Raw genomic sequence first — 16,008 nt, 5'->3', positions numbered from 1 at the left:
AATCAGCAAGTAACTCACTCTGATTGAGCGTGCCTAGTGGTGTCGCATGGGAAAGTTCTCTCTGGTCACAGTGAATTTTTTCATTAAAGCAGTTACACTTGAACCTCGCTTTTTGTGATAGCTGATTTAAGAGAACAACGCAAGGCTGTGAAATTTTGTTTCCTGTTTGGGAAAGATGCCATAGAAACTGTGTTGTGATGTTGAGCACAGCTTACAAGGACAGCATTATGGGAAAATACAAGTGTACACGTGGTTTTCTCGTTTCAAAAAGGTGAAATGTCAATAGATGACAAAATTTGTTCTGTATATCTGTCAACTTCCCAAAATGGACAAAAATGTCGATTTGTAGTGTATTTGGAGTTTGTTCCACCAGGCCAGACTGTTATTCAAGCTTTCTATTTAGACGGGAGGCTAGTTCTGCCACCACAACATACCTGCTTCACACAAGCCATCTCAGTGTGCCAGTTTTGGGCAACAAAACAGCCTGCCTCTCTTGGCCCATGTACTTTACTCACCTAACCTGACTTCTTTTTGTTTCCGTGAATGAAGAGGAACATGGAAGAACAGCTATTTGATGACACAGAAGAGGTGAAGAAAAAACGAGGTAGGTGCTATCAGTCATCCAAACAGATGATTTTGAAAAATGTTTCCAAGAATGGAATCTCAAATCTGACATATGTATTAAGTGTAGTGGAGACATTTTGAAAGTGATAAAGTTGTTTTGTAAAAAAAATTAAATACATAGTAGCTTTGGACAAAAAATTCTGGTTATTTTAGGGTACTCCTTCCTAAGTAGCCAGAGCAAAGGCCTTGCATTCAGAATTCATAAAGAATTACTGTAGATTTGGGAACTTATCACAAGGATCTACATATAACCCCCTCCCTGGGGGATGGACAACAGAAATGTGGGTGAAGGGAGACTTCGGACAGTGTAAGACATGACAAAATAATAATAACTTATAAATTATCGAGGGTTCATGGGGGGAGCAGTGGGGAAGGAGGGGGAAAATGAGGAGCTGATACCAAGGGCTCAAGTTGAAAGTAAATGTTTTGAGAATGATTGAGGGCAATACATGGACAAATGTGCTTAACACAACGGATATATCTATGGATTATGATAAGATTGTATGAGCCCCCAATAAAATGATCTTAAAAATTCCTGTAGATCATCAGAAAATAGCAGTCACCCCAATTGATAAAATGAACAAGCTCTTTAGAAATGAGAGTTGATATCCAAGAAGTCAATTTATTTATGAACAGCCTTTTCATTAGATTCACAGCACGTAAAAGCAAATTAGAACCTATGAGGATGGCTACGGCTAAGGAATGCAATGATCTAAGTAGAGAGACACAGGAGCTCCTATACATTGTTCACGTGGTGCAATCCATTTGGGGAAGGATGTTGGGCATTATCTACTGATGTGCAGTGTTGCTATGGGTTGGAATCAACTCAGTGGCACTTTAACAACAACAACAAAAGTTGAAGATACACATCTTATGATCAAACAATTCCATTCCTATAGATATATATATCCCCAATAAGTGTAAATTTATAAAAAATACCTAAGAAGGTTCATAAATTTTTTTTAAAAAAAGAAGGTTCATAGCAGCAATATTCATGACAACCCCCCAGAACACATCCCACACTCATAAATGAGCAACTGAATACAACAATATGGAGAAGTCTGGCACACATAAGGTCAGACGCAAAACAATAACATAGGATTTCACTTAATTAAAATGCAAAATCAAGAAAAACACAACTATAGTGTTCAGAGATTCCTACTTTGTTGGAAAAACAACAAAAGAAATAGGAAATAATTAACATAAAAACTAAGCTATTGCTTACCTTTAGGGAGAGAGAAAAGATTGTGACTGAAAAAGGAAAAATTCCAAGGGAGCTAGTAATGTTCTGCTTCTTGGTCTTGGGGATGGCATGTGGATCATTATTTTATTATGCTGTGTGAGGGAGCCCTAGTGGTGTAGTGGGTTATGCCTTGGGCTGTTAACCACAAGGTCAGCCAGTTCAAAACCACCAGCCACTATGAGAAAGAAAGATGAGGCTTTCTACTCCTGTCAAAAGTTACAGTCTCAGCAACCCACAGGGGCAGTTCTACCCTGTTCTATAGGGTCACTACAAGACGGAATCGACCGAGTGCAGTGAGTGAGCAATGATGTGTGGACATTGATGCCTCTGCCTTGCTCTCTCTGTTGTATTTCACAATAAAGAGTTGGTAATCTATATAGATATACTAACATCCTTTGACTAATGTGTGAGAGTAAACTGATAGGTCTCTGAGTTGAATGGTGGAAAATGGATGAGAAATGTGCCATTTCAGAAACAGAAACTACTGGTCTACCCCATGTGATGATGTGAAGGTTGAGAAGCAGCTTTCAGGGCTTTCAGGCTAACTCATCCAAAGCTACAAGCAACGGGATGAAAACCAGGAGGATCGGGTTGCTGCTTCATTTTTCATTCTAAGATCAGGAGGTAAAGATTATTTTAAGAAAGGGGCCTCAACACAGAAAGACAGTCTGCAAATTTAACAAAATACGACTCAGGAGAAGTTGCTAATGTGGGAAGGATAGGGCCAGAGAAGAGGCTTTGGTGTTAATAGCAGCACACTGCACTCTCAATAAAACTCCACAGTCAAGCATGACCAGTCAGACTGACTGGTTTATAAATTTATATGGAATTTATAAGTTCCATGACATCTTCCTAGTACATCTGTTCTGGACTATTTATAATGAAGCCAAATGAATAACTAAAATTTAATATACTATAAAAAGCCACAGAGAAGTGGAAAAATCTGAGCTAATTCCTTGTATCCACTTCCCAGTATTCAACAAAAGGACTGCCTTCCTTCAGGATTCGCACTAGCATCTCGCCACTTGGGTTACCTGAAGAAAAGGAAATAGGCTTTACAGGTCAGATCAGATCTCTTGCTTAAGAAAGCAAGCATTAAACAAAAACAAAGTTTTAAAAAGATGAAACCTCTTAAGTCCAGAGATACTTTAGAAAACCCAAAGACTATCACTTAAAAAAAAATTGTGTACCTACAGCTGTTAGAAACAGCAAATAAACTTGTACACTGTTAAAAATGAATACATCAATTTACTAACAGTAGTTTCCTCCATGGTCAGTTTATGGATAATATACTTTCCGATGCTTCAACCTCTCTCCCTCCAAAAAATGTATGATGTGACTATTTCTTTGTCAAAATGGGTATTTTCAGATTAATGCTCATTATAGTGAACATTTTCAGCAGTTTTACACATAATTGTTTTATATTGTTTTTATATTATCAGTGCTAAAGTCAGCATGGGGAGAAGGCAAAGAAATATTTTGCTGGCATGAAACTAAGAATGGACTTGAACTCGTGGTCACCCTGAACAGGAGTCTGGGGATAACTTTCCTAAGTGGTTTACAGCATTCTGTGCTTGCTTTTCACTGGATAACTGTTTTTCCCTATTTATTCACAGGGAAAATTAGTCTGTGATAAGATTTATAAATATTTTCTCATGATGTATGTTTCCTTTGGATCATTTTTGCCCTGCAGTAGTATAGATTTTAAAGTTCTGTTGACTGCTTATCATGTGGTTGAACCTGTTAACCTTTCTGTTAATAGTTTTCACATGACAGAACTATCTTTTCCACTCCAAGATGATAACATTTGTTATCTGTTTTCCTATTACAATAGGGATTTTTATTGCCTTAGTTTTGAGAGATCACAATCTTTGACCTATTTGTACCCAATGCTTAAGTACAGAAACTCTAATCATTTCCTGAATAGGTATTTCAGTGACTTCCTACCTTAAGACTCTGGAATCAAATTATTACTAAAATGAAGATATCGGCTACAATTGTCTTCAAATCTTAATAATTAAGTGTAAGGTCCCATATATAAAAATAAATATTGAACTTTCCAATTCCTCACAGCCCACTAACCAAGTTTTAAGGAAATTAGGCCACCATTACCAAGCATGCCGCAGATGGCACAAGAATTCTGAGTAGTCCAAATTAGCGGGCAGTTTATTATGCCTACTGGGAGCCATTCTCTGTTTCCACAGAAAAATCAACTGGCACTTAATTTCACCCCTTCAAAATAGGAGGAGATAGGACTCCTTTCTTGTTTTTGCTAGCTACTTTAAGGGGAAAAGTTTCTACAGCTTCAAAAAAGTTGCATTTAAGAAATAGTTCATTTCCAGCTAAGTGAGTGGTAAACTAAGTCCACATGGAAGAAGCACACCAACTTGGGTGACCCAAAGATGACAATAACAAAATGCAAATACGATGAAGTGAAAAGTATCAGAGCTTAACTTGTGAACCCCTAATGTGTAGAAAGAAGGCTTTTGAAGGGCAGCGGGAGCCCAAAGCCCATCTACAGAGCAGCTAGTCGGATACAGCCTCTGGCAGATCCTCTCTAGCCACAGGCAAGACGCTGGAACAGCTTGACTCTCAGATGGAGATCGCTGTAGTATGGATTATGCTGGATCAAACATGATAGTTGGTCAATTGACCTCTCTCTTGACCCAACCTGAATTTGTTCTAGGCACAAGTATTTCTTGTGTGTTCCATGCCAAAATTTTCTTCTCTGGCTTTTAAAATATTGGTGGTGGCCTTTTCTTTCTTACTCATTATTTGTATTTTAATCTTTATTATTTTATCCTTAAACTCACCTTTCCTGACACAATTGCTGAAGCCAAAGCGGGTGCATGAGTAAATGTGACGGAGAAAGCTGATGGTGCCTGCCTATCAAAAAATACAGTATCTAGGGTCTTAAAAACTTGAAGGTAAACAAGCGGCCATCTAGTTCAGAAGCAACAAAGTCCACATGGAAGAAGCACACCAGCCTGTGTGATCATGAGGTGTCAAAGGGATCAGGTATCAAAGAACAGAGAATCCTATCATTATGAATGAGGGAGAGTGCAGAGTGGAGACCCAAAGCCCATCTGTAGGCAACTGGACATCCCCTTATGGAAGAGTCGTGGGGAGGAGATGAGCCAGTCAGGGCTCAGTGTAGCAACGATGAAACATACAACTTTCCTCTAGTTCCTGGACGCTTCCTCCTCCACCACTATCATGATCCCAATGTACACTGGTACAGATAGGAACTGGAAACACAAGGAATCCAGGAAAGATGATCCCTTCAAGACCAGTGGTGAGAGTGGCGATTCCGGGAGGGTGGAGTAGAAAGGGGGAACCAATTACAGGGATCTACATGTGGCTTCCTCCCTGGGGAGAGACAACAGAAAAGTGAGTGAAGGGAGATGTCAGACAGTGTAAGATATGACAAAATAATAATTTATAAATTATCAAGGGCTCATGAGGGAGGGGGGAAGGAGAGGGAAAAAATGAGGAGCTGATGCCAGGACCTAAAGAGGAGAGCAAATGTTTTGAGATTGATGAGGGCAATGAATGCACAAGCGTGCTTTACACAATGTGATATATGTATGGATTGTGATAAGAGTTGTATGAGACTCCCAAAAATGATTTAAAAATTATTTTTAAAAATTCCCTGAATTGTTTAAGTGAGAGATAGGAGCCACTGACCTGGTGAAGAATACTAAATTAATCATAATTAGCACTTTCTCTCCTGCACCCAGATTTTAACTTGTTTTCTGAAGATTAGTGTTCTTTAATTTCTTGGTTAGCCAATCTGTTTTTTAACCCTCTCCCTTTTTGTTTATATTTTGTCTCTTTCTTTTGAAAAAGCTGTGTCCATTTTTGCCACCTTTTTAGGCCTGGTTTAACTTTTGCAGGCACAGCTTTAGTTGATCATCCCGCTGATTTCCTTCTACAACTACCCTGGCAGCCAAAGGTACTTCCCCCCTTAAGCACCTGCTATGCCAGGAGGTGGGGAGTTGTGCCCCTACAGGTTACTACTGCACAGGGTAAGGCACTGCAAAGCTAGAGTGCTCTGAGAACTAAAATATCAGATAGGAAGCCATATATATTTGGAGTCAGTCCACTGACTGTGAGCCTTATAATTAATAATCCTCATAAACAAACAAAGACATGAACAGAAACAAACACAAACTCACGGCTGTTGTTTCCAACTCATAGCAACCCTATTGGACAGGGAAGAACTGCCCTTCTGAGTTGAACCTTGTCCTATAGGTAATTATTTATGGGAGTAGAAAGCCTCTTCTTTCTCCCAAATTATGGCTGATAGTTTTGAACTGCTGACCTTATGGTTAGCAGCCCAATACATAACCTATTATGCCACCAGGGCTTTAAAAAAAATTTTTATTGGGGGCTCGTATAACTCTCATCACAATCCATACATCCATTCATTGTGTCAAGCACATTTGTTGCCATCATCCTTTTCAAAACATTTTCTTTCTACTAGAGCCCTTGTTATCAGCTTCTCTTTTTTCCCCCTCCCTCATGAGCCCTTGATAATTTAAAAATTATTGTTTTTTTCATTTCTTACACTGATCGGTGTTTCCCTTCACCTACTTTTCTGTTGTCTGTCCCCCTGGGAGGGGGGGTCATATGTAGATGAGTGGTTCTCAACCTGTGGGTCGAGACTCCTTTTGGGGTAGAACAACCCTTTCACAGGGGCCGCCTAAGACCATCGGAAAACACATATTTCACAATACATAATTATATATTGTTTTGTGATTTATCACTGCAATTTAATTATGTTCAATTTGTAACAATGAAAACACATCCTGTACATCAGATATTTACATTATGATTAATAACAGAAGCAAAATTACAGTTATAAAGTAGTAACAAAAATAATTTTATGGTTGGGGTCACCACAACATGAGGAACTGTATGAAAGGGTTGTGGCATTAAGAAGGTTGAGAACCCTCCCCCGAAAAGAATTTGTTCCAAAGGACGACATTGACTCTGCAGCTCCGGGAGATGAACATATCTGATCAGAGCACACGGGAGAAGATGAAGGGGCAGGAGGAGAGAGTGGAGCACAGCCTGGCCCACCAGGCCGTGATGATGATGTTCCTAAGTAGAGCAGCCAGTCCACAGAGAGAACAACATGGCTGGCCCCACTATGAGAAATGATGCCAATCAGTGACTAAGGGCAATACAGGGGACTGCACCGGAGACACAGTGTGGGAATTGCACCTGACCTGATCCCACCACACCGAGGCAAATCACTGGGGAAGTGCAGCGGAACAGCAAGGGAATGGAGTGGCAAGGTCCCCAGGGAATGCTGAAAGTGGACTTTGGGGCCAGGGTGTGGTGCCCCAACAGACTGGACTGGAAAACGCTCCTAAGGGCCAGCAAACGATCCCTGAACTAACTACAAGCTTTTCTCTTGTGAAAAAAAAAAAAAAAAAGAAGGTTGAGAACCACTGATGTAGATCATTGTGATCAGTTCCCCCATCCTCCCCCACTTTCCCCTTACCCTCCTGGTATTGCCACTCTCAATATGGGTCCTCAGGGATTTATCTGTCCTGGATTCCCTGTGTTTTCAGCTCTTATCTGTACTTGTGTACATTCTCTGGTCTAGCTGGATTTGTAAGGAAAAATTGGGATCGTGACAGTGTGTGTGTGGGAGCATCATTAAGGAACTAGAGGAAAGTTGTATGTTTCATCATTCTACACTGCACCCTACCTGCCACCAGGGCTCTTATAGCGCTTCTAAGGACCCTGAAATTATGTCTATAAAACTGTTGTGGGACATACTGACTCTTACAGGAAGCACAGAACACCAATGGCAGAATGGTTCCTGTGCCCACCAGATGTGGATCTCTTCTCCTGGCACCTGGATAGGACAATGATAAATCCCAGATGGCACCATGGATTGATGCAAGGACCCTGGCAGAATAGCTGTCCTTACGCTGTCTGTCGGCATGCTGTTTCCTGCCCCATGCCCCTCTAAGTGGCCTACTGTATCTTAATGAATCTGAACGCTTGGTTGGGTCTCAGAAGTCCTCTTCTTTCCATCCTGGTGAGGACTGGGATCAACCAATGAGAAGGCTAATTTAGGGAGAAATGACACTTAAAAAAAAATCTAGCTTTCTGCTCCAAAACACGTTTTTAACTCTTCTTTTGCAATATTTGGGGTTTTAAGTAATTCTTGGTAAATCTTTTGACATTTCTTGTTAAAAGTATTCTTTGGTATTTTAAGTTGTCATTTTAGTGTCTATGGACTTGCAAATACAAATGAGCACTTTCCTATTATGCTATCAAACTGGCTGGTTGTTAGTGGTAAGCCTCAGTTGAGTGCAACAAGTCCATCTTCTGTTACAGCTTACGAAGGTAACCATGACTATGAGCAGAAAACACATCATATAGTTCTGTTGGTGTGGTGGGTGACTGGGGAGAACCAACCACACAGCAGGAAGGGATGCTAAACAATGAGGGTAGGGAATCTAGGAAGACATTGGGTGGGCCAGATTTTAGGTTCCTGGATAGACACTACAAATTTGTTTCTACCCAACCTTCGGTGAAACAAGCCATGGACTAAGCACCAGGATGATCATGAAAGCTGAGCATAATGCTGGGGCTACACCAGAAGGACTTAACATAGAGGCCCTGCTGAATGAACTGAGCCCTTCCTTGAAGCTATCTGCACCCTTGGCGGAGGGCTAGGGTCCTTGGACGGGAGAGGAAGCAGAGAGTGGCATATGGGTGTTATGGATGCAACTGATACTATCAGGTGGTGAATTACTCCTATCACGACAACCAAAGTAAACCTGAGATGCGCAAACCCCATGGACAAGCAGATGGAGTCTAGGCTCCATCTAGCCCCAATTCAAGAATAGTTAGTTCTGGTAACCTGACCCTGCTCAATATTCACCTTCAGGAAAGGATCACTAAAAATAAGGGTACTATAGCCAAAAAAAAAAAAAAAGATGAAAAAAGCAGATGGTGTCCAGCTATCAATCACAATAGTGTCTGGGGTCTTAAAGGCTTGTATTCCCTCCCCCCAACTACCAAGATCCGAATTCTACCTTGCAGGGCTGGATAGGACAGAGGCTGTACACTGGTACATATGAGGGTTGGAGGTACAGGGAATCCAGGGTGGATGATTGATACCTTCAGGACCAAGGGTGTGAGGGACGATGCTGGGAGAGTGGGTTGGAAAGGGGGAACTGATTACAAGGATCCACATGTGACCTCTTCCCTGGGAGAGGGACAGCAGAGAAGGGGGGAAGGGAGACTCCGGATAGGGCAAGATATGACAAAACAAGGATGTATAAATTACCAAGGGCATATGAGGGAGGGGGGAATGGGGAGGGAGGAGGGGAAAAAAAAAGAGGACCTGATGCAAGGGGCTTAAGTGGAGAGCAAATGCCTTGAGAATGATTGGGGCAGGGAATGTATGGATGTGCTTTATACAATTGATGTATGTATATGTATGGATTGTGGTAAGAGTTGTATGAGTTCCTAATAAAATGTAAAAGAAGAAAAGAGAAAAAAAATGATTAGGGCAAAGACTGTACAGATGTGCTTTATACAATTGATGTATGTATATATATGAACTGTGAAAAGAATTGTATGAGCCCCAATAAATTGTTAAAATTAAAAAAAAAATTACCAAGGGCATATGAGGGAGGGGGGAATGGGGAGGGAGGGGGAAAAAAAAAAGAGGACCTGATGCAAGGGGCTTAAGTGGAGAGCAAATGCCTTGAGAATGATTGGGGCAGGGAATGTATGGATGTGCTTTATACAATTGATGTATGTATATGTATGGATTGTGGTAAGAGTTGTTTGAGTCCCTAATAAAATGTAAAAGAAGAAAAGAGAAAAAAATGATTAGGGCAAAGACTGTACAGATGTGCTTTATACAATTGATGTATGTATATGTATGAACTGTGAAAAGAATTGTATCAGCCCCAATAAATTGTTAAAATAAATAAATAAAAAACAAACAAAAAAAGGCTTGTATTCAAATAAGCAGCCATCTAAGCAAGAAGTCAACTAAGTACACACGGAAGAAGCACACCAGCTTGTGTGATCCAAAGATGAGAATTAAAGAATTTGAATATGGTGACGGGAAAAGTATCAGAGCTAAAATTATAAATACGTAATTTGTAGAAGGCTATGGGGGGGGGGCAATGGGAGCCCAAAACCCATCTGTAGAGTATCTGGTCAGACTGAGTCGTTGCAGATCTGCTCGAGCCACAAGCAAGAGTCTCGAACATACTTGCGATCAGAGACCACTGTAATCTTGAAAATGCTGACCTGAACTTGGTATTTGGCCAGATGACCTCTGTATACACCTGACCTGAACTGCTTCTTGGTGCAAGTATCCCTTACTTGTTTCATGACACATTTCCTCCCTGGTTTTTGGAATGGTGCTGAGGCTCTTTTCGGTCTTACTCATTACTGTACTTTGGGCTTCATAGTAATTTTATCCTTACCACTTTATTTCAATTTTGTTTTTATTGTTTTTTTTTGTTTGGTTTCCCAGCTTGTGAAGCACAGGAGGAATGGATGGGAGATGCAAGGGTATGGAGTGGGTGCTAGGGAAGGAAAGGGGATTTCAGGAATAAGAAATGAAGACAGGAGGGGGGACGGAGCACTAGAACTGACTGTGTTTGCACAACTCACTTTAAAGGGGATTTCACCATAGGAGCGTGGTGTCCTAAAATTGACATGGTAATGACTGTACAATTCTCCTTGATATGACCGATTAAACTACTGAATTGTATGATATGTAAATTTTGTGCCAATAGAACTGTTTTAAAAAAGTACATCACAAACATGAAAATAAATGAGGCCTAGGAGAATTTTTATTTCTTCTGAAAACACTCTAAGCCTCAGAATGGAGAAAGGATGCTAGGTGGGGTCCCAGGCATGATCATGGGGCACAAAACAATGAAGCATTATGAATTAAAGGAGGCCTATGAACTATTAGAAAAGACCTTGGTTATTATGCAAGCTCATAAGCAGACAACAACTCCCTACCAACCAGGGGCTGTAGACTTGGTTCCTGTTTATGGTGGCCCATGTGGGGCAGAGTAGAATTGCGTCTATAGGGTTTTACGTACCTGCGTTCTATGAACTAGACATCATGCTAATGCAAAGTTTCAAATCTGAATTTTTCTTAAAGTGCTCTAAGAGTGACTTGGAGCTACTTAACATTGCTTTCACTTTTAGGATATACATACTAGACCTGGGGATAAGCAATCCTTTCTTCCTACCAGCCAGAACGACTAAAAAGGCCAATCAACACCAACTCTCTTTCTCTTGACTTCTGTATGTTCTATTTCCTAAAACATGAACAACTCACCCATATAACTCTATTCTCTTCTTTCATGAGCAGAGAACTACTCCATGCCAGGCCTGTTTTCCGAGGCATCTCCGGGCAGGTTCAAATCACCAACCTACCACCTAGTAGTCGAGTGCTTAACTATTTGTACTGCCCAGCGACTCCCAGGAATCTTTCTATTTTCTTACTTCTCACCTTCGGCCTTTCCTTTGCCAAATAACCTGTCTCCGGGCTCCCTTTACTAGATCTTACTCTAGCTCTTCCATTCCTGTGGGATTCTATTAGGATTCCTACTCAATGTTCCTTCCTGTTTCTCAGCAGTTGAGTGGTTAAGATTCCAAGGCTTTGGAAAAGATGTTTCTTTCAGAAAGACCGAGGAATTGTTTTCTGCTGACCTCAAACCTCCGTATCTAACCCTCCTCCCCATTGGCTCTGCATACTCCCTGCTGAAGGGAGGGTTTTTTTCTCAGATGGAAGTTATGCCACTTGGATACCATAATGCCCTTTGTGAGGGGTTTGGGGAAGAGAAAAAGTAGGGGTTTGGTTGTGATGTTCTCAGAGATAACACTACAGAAACAAGAAGCAAACTTGTATAGATGCGCAAATCCTCCTCCTCTGAGTCCCTCAGGTCATCCGAATGTGAACAGTAGACCTACGACACAATGAGAGGGATGACAGCCCCTTTGCTGGTGCGGAGCCACGGAAACTCACAATAGGAGCATCTGTGTTCTCCTCTTTGGTGCTGTAAACACCACATTTCAACAGATTCTCCAGCGTTCTGATTATGAATACTTTATTGGGAAAGGTGAGCTTGACCTCGTTTGGGGTAGTCAACTGCAAAGCTACACCTGCAGATGTATATATCAACATTATGGTAGTTGCATAATCTGCTGTCAATTTGAGACTTAAGAGTGAAAGGGGAGAATTTAGCCTGTCAATCAGTTTGATGACCTCATTTGCAGGCGCAAAGGAGATAAATAGCTCATTGGAGGTGGGACACATGCTCACTCCCTGCGACACATTCCTGTTGAGGAGACACATGGAACTACACTAGAGCCCTGGAGCTGAAGGAGCCGTGTGGAGACCCCTGCCAGTGCTGGGATGCTTCCACTGCCACTGGATCCACAAGACTTTCCACCCACGGGCCTGTGATCTTCCTGCACTAAGTGTCATTGCATGTGTTTGCATGCGTCTGAAGAGGAATTTACAGACTGGTACTGACCACATGGGCTAATATCGAACTTATGAACTTGATCCGGACTGCGCTGAGATGATTTGTCACTATTCAATTGCTCTTGTATATAAAGCTCTTTCTTATACACATATGAATGTCTCTACTCAGAGTAACACAAACGTTAATACAGAATTTCAGGTATGCCCATTTCTAATAGATAAGTTTTTCAGCAAAGACAGAAGCTCCAAAAGTCACAAGTATTACCACACAACATCAGCAGAGCAGGAATAAGCTGAAACTATTTAGAGCAGTTTCGAAACTCCACACTAAGTAATTAAAGTAGCAAATGGTACTATTTTTAAAATTGGAATGTTGTTTCTAAAATGCCTTTCTTTGAACAAAAATTTGTTCAGTTGGGTACAGTATGAAGAACAGCACTTAACGGTCCACATTTCTGATGTGCTAGATATTAAATATCAATTTTAGTTTGGACATAGAAGTGCTGGTGTATAATATAATTTGGAAGATTTTTATAGATCAGTAAAACTTATTTGAAGTGATAGACTTCATATTACTTTAGTACAAGTTGTCCTAAATCAATTATTTATGCTTGAAAGCAAACATTCACAAATAATCATTTATTATGGAAAAGGCATAAATTGATGGATTGTGAGACTACTGTGTTATGAAATCTCAGTCTAGGAATAATCTAGTTAGAGATGATTTTTCTTAAATCTAATCACCACCATCCACTTAATAACAGAAGCAGCATTCAATTTATTTCAACCACTAACAGATTTCAATGATGATTGAAAAGTATTAAAATATAGCATGTCAAGAGCCGCCTAACCAGTATTACAGATAGCTGCCAGAACTTCCCACCTCTCATCTGTCTTTCTTCAGAATGTGACCAATTATCTACTAAAGGACACACGTTCTTTTCGGTGATGACATTCTTCTACTTAAAACTTAAAACAGGAGAAAATTCAAAATTCTTCCTGCCACACACTTAGTTAAAAATCCATCTTCCCCGCTTTTTCTGCCACTTCCATTCCGGCTCTCGACGCTCGTGCCTTCTTGCCTCTGCAGTTGCCTTCCACTCTCCATTCCTGCACTTGTAAAGCTGCTACGCCTCTTTCAACATCTAACTGAAAGGATTCCGCACACTAGCAATAATACACCTTCCACAGGTGAATTTGATCTGTCAATAATGAAGAGTCATTATTGTGCTCAATTATAATCTCTAGGACCAGCTTAAAACACCAAGCAAGAATGGTGTGTGTGTGTGTGTGTGTGTGTGTGTGTTTTCCTCACTTATGAATACAAAAAAGGAATCCTGGAGGTGCTAGGTTGGTGGATCGAACCCACCAACTGTTGCTCAGGAGAAAGATGAAGCTCTTCTGCCCTGATAAAAAGTTTACAGCCTTGGATACTATATCGAGGGTCGCTATGAGCCTAAATCAATGCTCTAGCACAGCGGTTCTCAACCTTCCTAATGCCGCAACCCTTTCATACAGTTCCTCATGCTGTGGTCACCCCCATCCATAAAATTATTTTTGTTGCTACTTCATAACTGTAATTTTGCTATTATTATGAATTGAGCGACCCCTGTGAAAGGGTCGTTCCACCCCCAAAGGGGTCGTGACTCAAATGTTGAGAACTGCTGCTCTAACAGTCTGTGGTTAATTCATGAAGGTATGAAAAGTATTGGTTTGATTAAATTACTTGTCATACATAGGCTAAAAACTCAATGGAGCTACCAGAGATTTAATCCCTATATTCAATTTCATAAATGTTTACTATCTTAGATACAGTCTTGCTCTTAACAAGGTGGACCCCAAAGCCTTTCTACTAAATAAACATGTAATAAGTTGGTTCCAAAACTGTGGTTAAGGCTTAAAACTGAGGATAATTAAGCACTCTTGCTCCTACCTTCAAAGGTAGTTGGTGCTACTGGGATTTCACTACACTATAGTATCACAGTCCATCCAGCCTTCCCCCCCCCCCCCCCAGGGATTACTGAGAGGATCCAGCTGAATGGACCACCCTTATCGTCAATATAGTACCACTCTCCTTGAATGTGAAACAAAAACAGCTGAGAAGGAATAAGGTAGTTATGAAAAAGAGACCATTCCCTCCCTTCCTTAGGGAATAAGTAATAATAAATACTAATTCAAATCCAGGAAGTGAGAATCAAGGTTGATATCAACTGAAAAGTAGACAGGAATTTCACTCTTTCTTTGTTTTGGCAAAAGCATTACTGATTTGTCCCTTGGTTACATACGAAGGAGGAAAGAGAAACGAGGTGAGGGCATGATTAAATATGGCCTCTCCTTGAGTTTTTGGATCCAAGAAATATGAAAAAAATGAAAACTTCCCTTCAGAGTACCTGTGGATCTAGGAGTTGGAAGGTAGATGTTGATTGGGTAAAGTCTTGAGATGAAAAATGTCAGTCACACGGTGTGAATGCCACTCATCAGAGTCTACCCAAAGATATAACCATATCTTTCAAGGAAATATCAATGCCTATGGAAACTGAATAGGGTTGATCTCATGGTAAGCAGGGCAAGCTGGAGCTATCACTTGTATTCAATTAGCCCATTGACAACGAGGCAGAGTAAGCGTGTAGAACAAAGCTTAAGAGGACTGCCACCTCAACACTGGGATTGCATGCATGACTCTGCCGGGTCTCAACAGCAGAAGGGGGAAAGGCTCAAAGAGGGAGAGGGCACATATGTAATAACAGAACTTACCCAAATATCTCAAAGTACCCAGCCCCAGATTAAAGTCATCTGCCTGGAGAAGGGTCTGGACTGAGTCTAGACTGTAACTGAAGTTAGAATATGAAGAAGACTAAGTCTTCAATAGTACAATGGGATTAGAGTCTTTGAAAATTATGGAATAGCAACAGGATGATGCTGAGATCATTGTTATCCAGAAGGAAAGAAGAGTTTAACCTGGCAGCGTTGGGAGGTAGTTTCTGGACAAAAAACTAAGCTGCATTTAAGTATTTAATGAGGGTCTTCAATGAAGTTCTTACTCAGAGATAGATAGTCTCTGAAGCCCATTTCTGAAAAAGTGAGTTTTCTTAGATTTCCAGCTCTCCATTTTTTATAATCGATGAAATAAGTACAGTAAGTTCTATTGTACTGCAATATTTAAGGCGAGAGCAAGTCTATTAACTTGCTCCCTCCTGTTTGCAGCTCAACCTCGATACATGCTGAGTAGGTAGGAGTAAAAGCCATATTTCTGTCTGGGAAGACGCCATCCAAGTCACAGATATGAATGAGCAAGTAAGCATGAATAGTCAAGGGGAATATCTTAAGTGGAAATAGGTGTTTCAAATATTAGAGTAGGGAAGATTGATGGGAACAAAGCTCTTAGAGTAGAAGTTAATTTGGTATCAGAATGCACTCAACTTATTTTAATGATTCAACAAAAGAAATCTGCAGAGAGAATACATGTCATCATTAAATAGTCTACCTGACAAAGAGAAAAAACAAATAGATGCTGTTCAAGTGCATGACAACAGATGAAGGAAAATGAAAGACCTAGAGAAAAAGAATAAGAGAAAAGGAATTGAAGGCTGGCCAAGACGTAGCACCTGAACTGGGGCTGTACACAGAGGATGGACAGGCA

General features: G+C 40.7%; 1 protein-coding gene across 14 annotated transcripts in view; it reads right to left on the bottom strand.

Moving 5' to 3' along the window:
• MYO9A (myosin IXA) overlaps positions 1-16,008 on the bottom strand; it is a 250,951-nt gene that overhangs the window by 19,779 nt on the left and 215,164 nt on the right. The window lies entirely within an intron of this gene.

This window comes from Tenrec ecaudatus, chromosome 17, assembly GCF_050624435.1.
Source record: "Tenrec ecaudatus isolate mTenEca1 chromosome 17, mTenEca1.hap1, whole genome shotgun sequence".
Taxonomy (NCBI): Eukaryota; Metazoa; Chordata; class Mammalia; order Afrosoricida; family Tenrecidae; genus Tenrec; species Tenrec ecaudatus.
The sequence above is the reverse complement of the archived record's forward strand: the minus strand, read 5'-3'. Positions and strand labels throughout refer to the sequence as shown.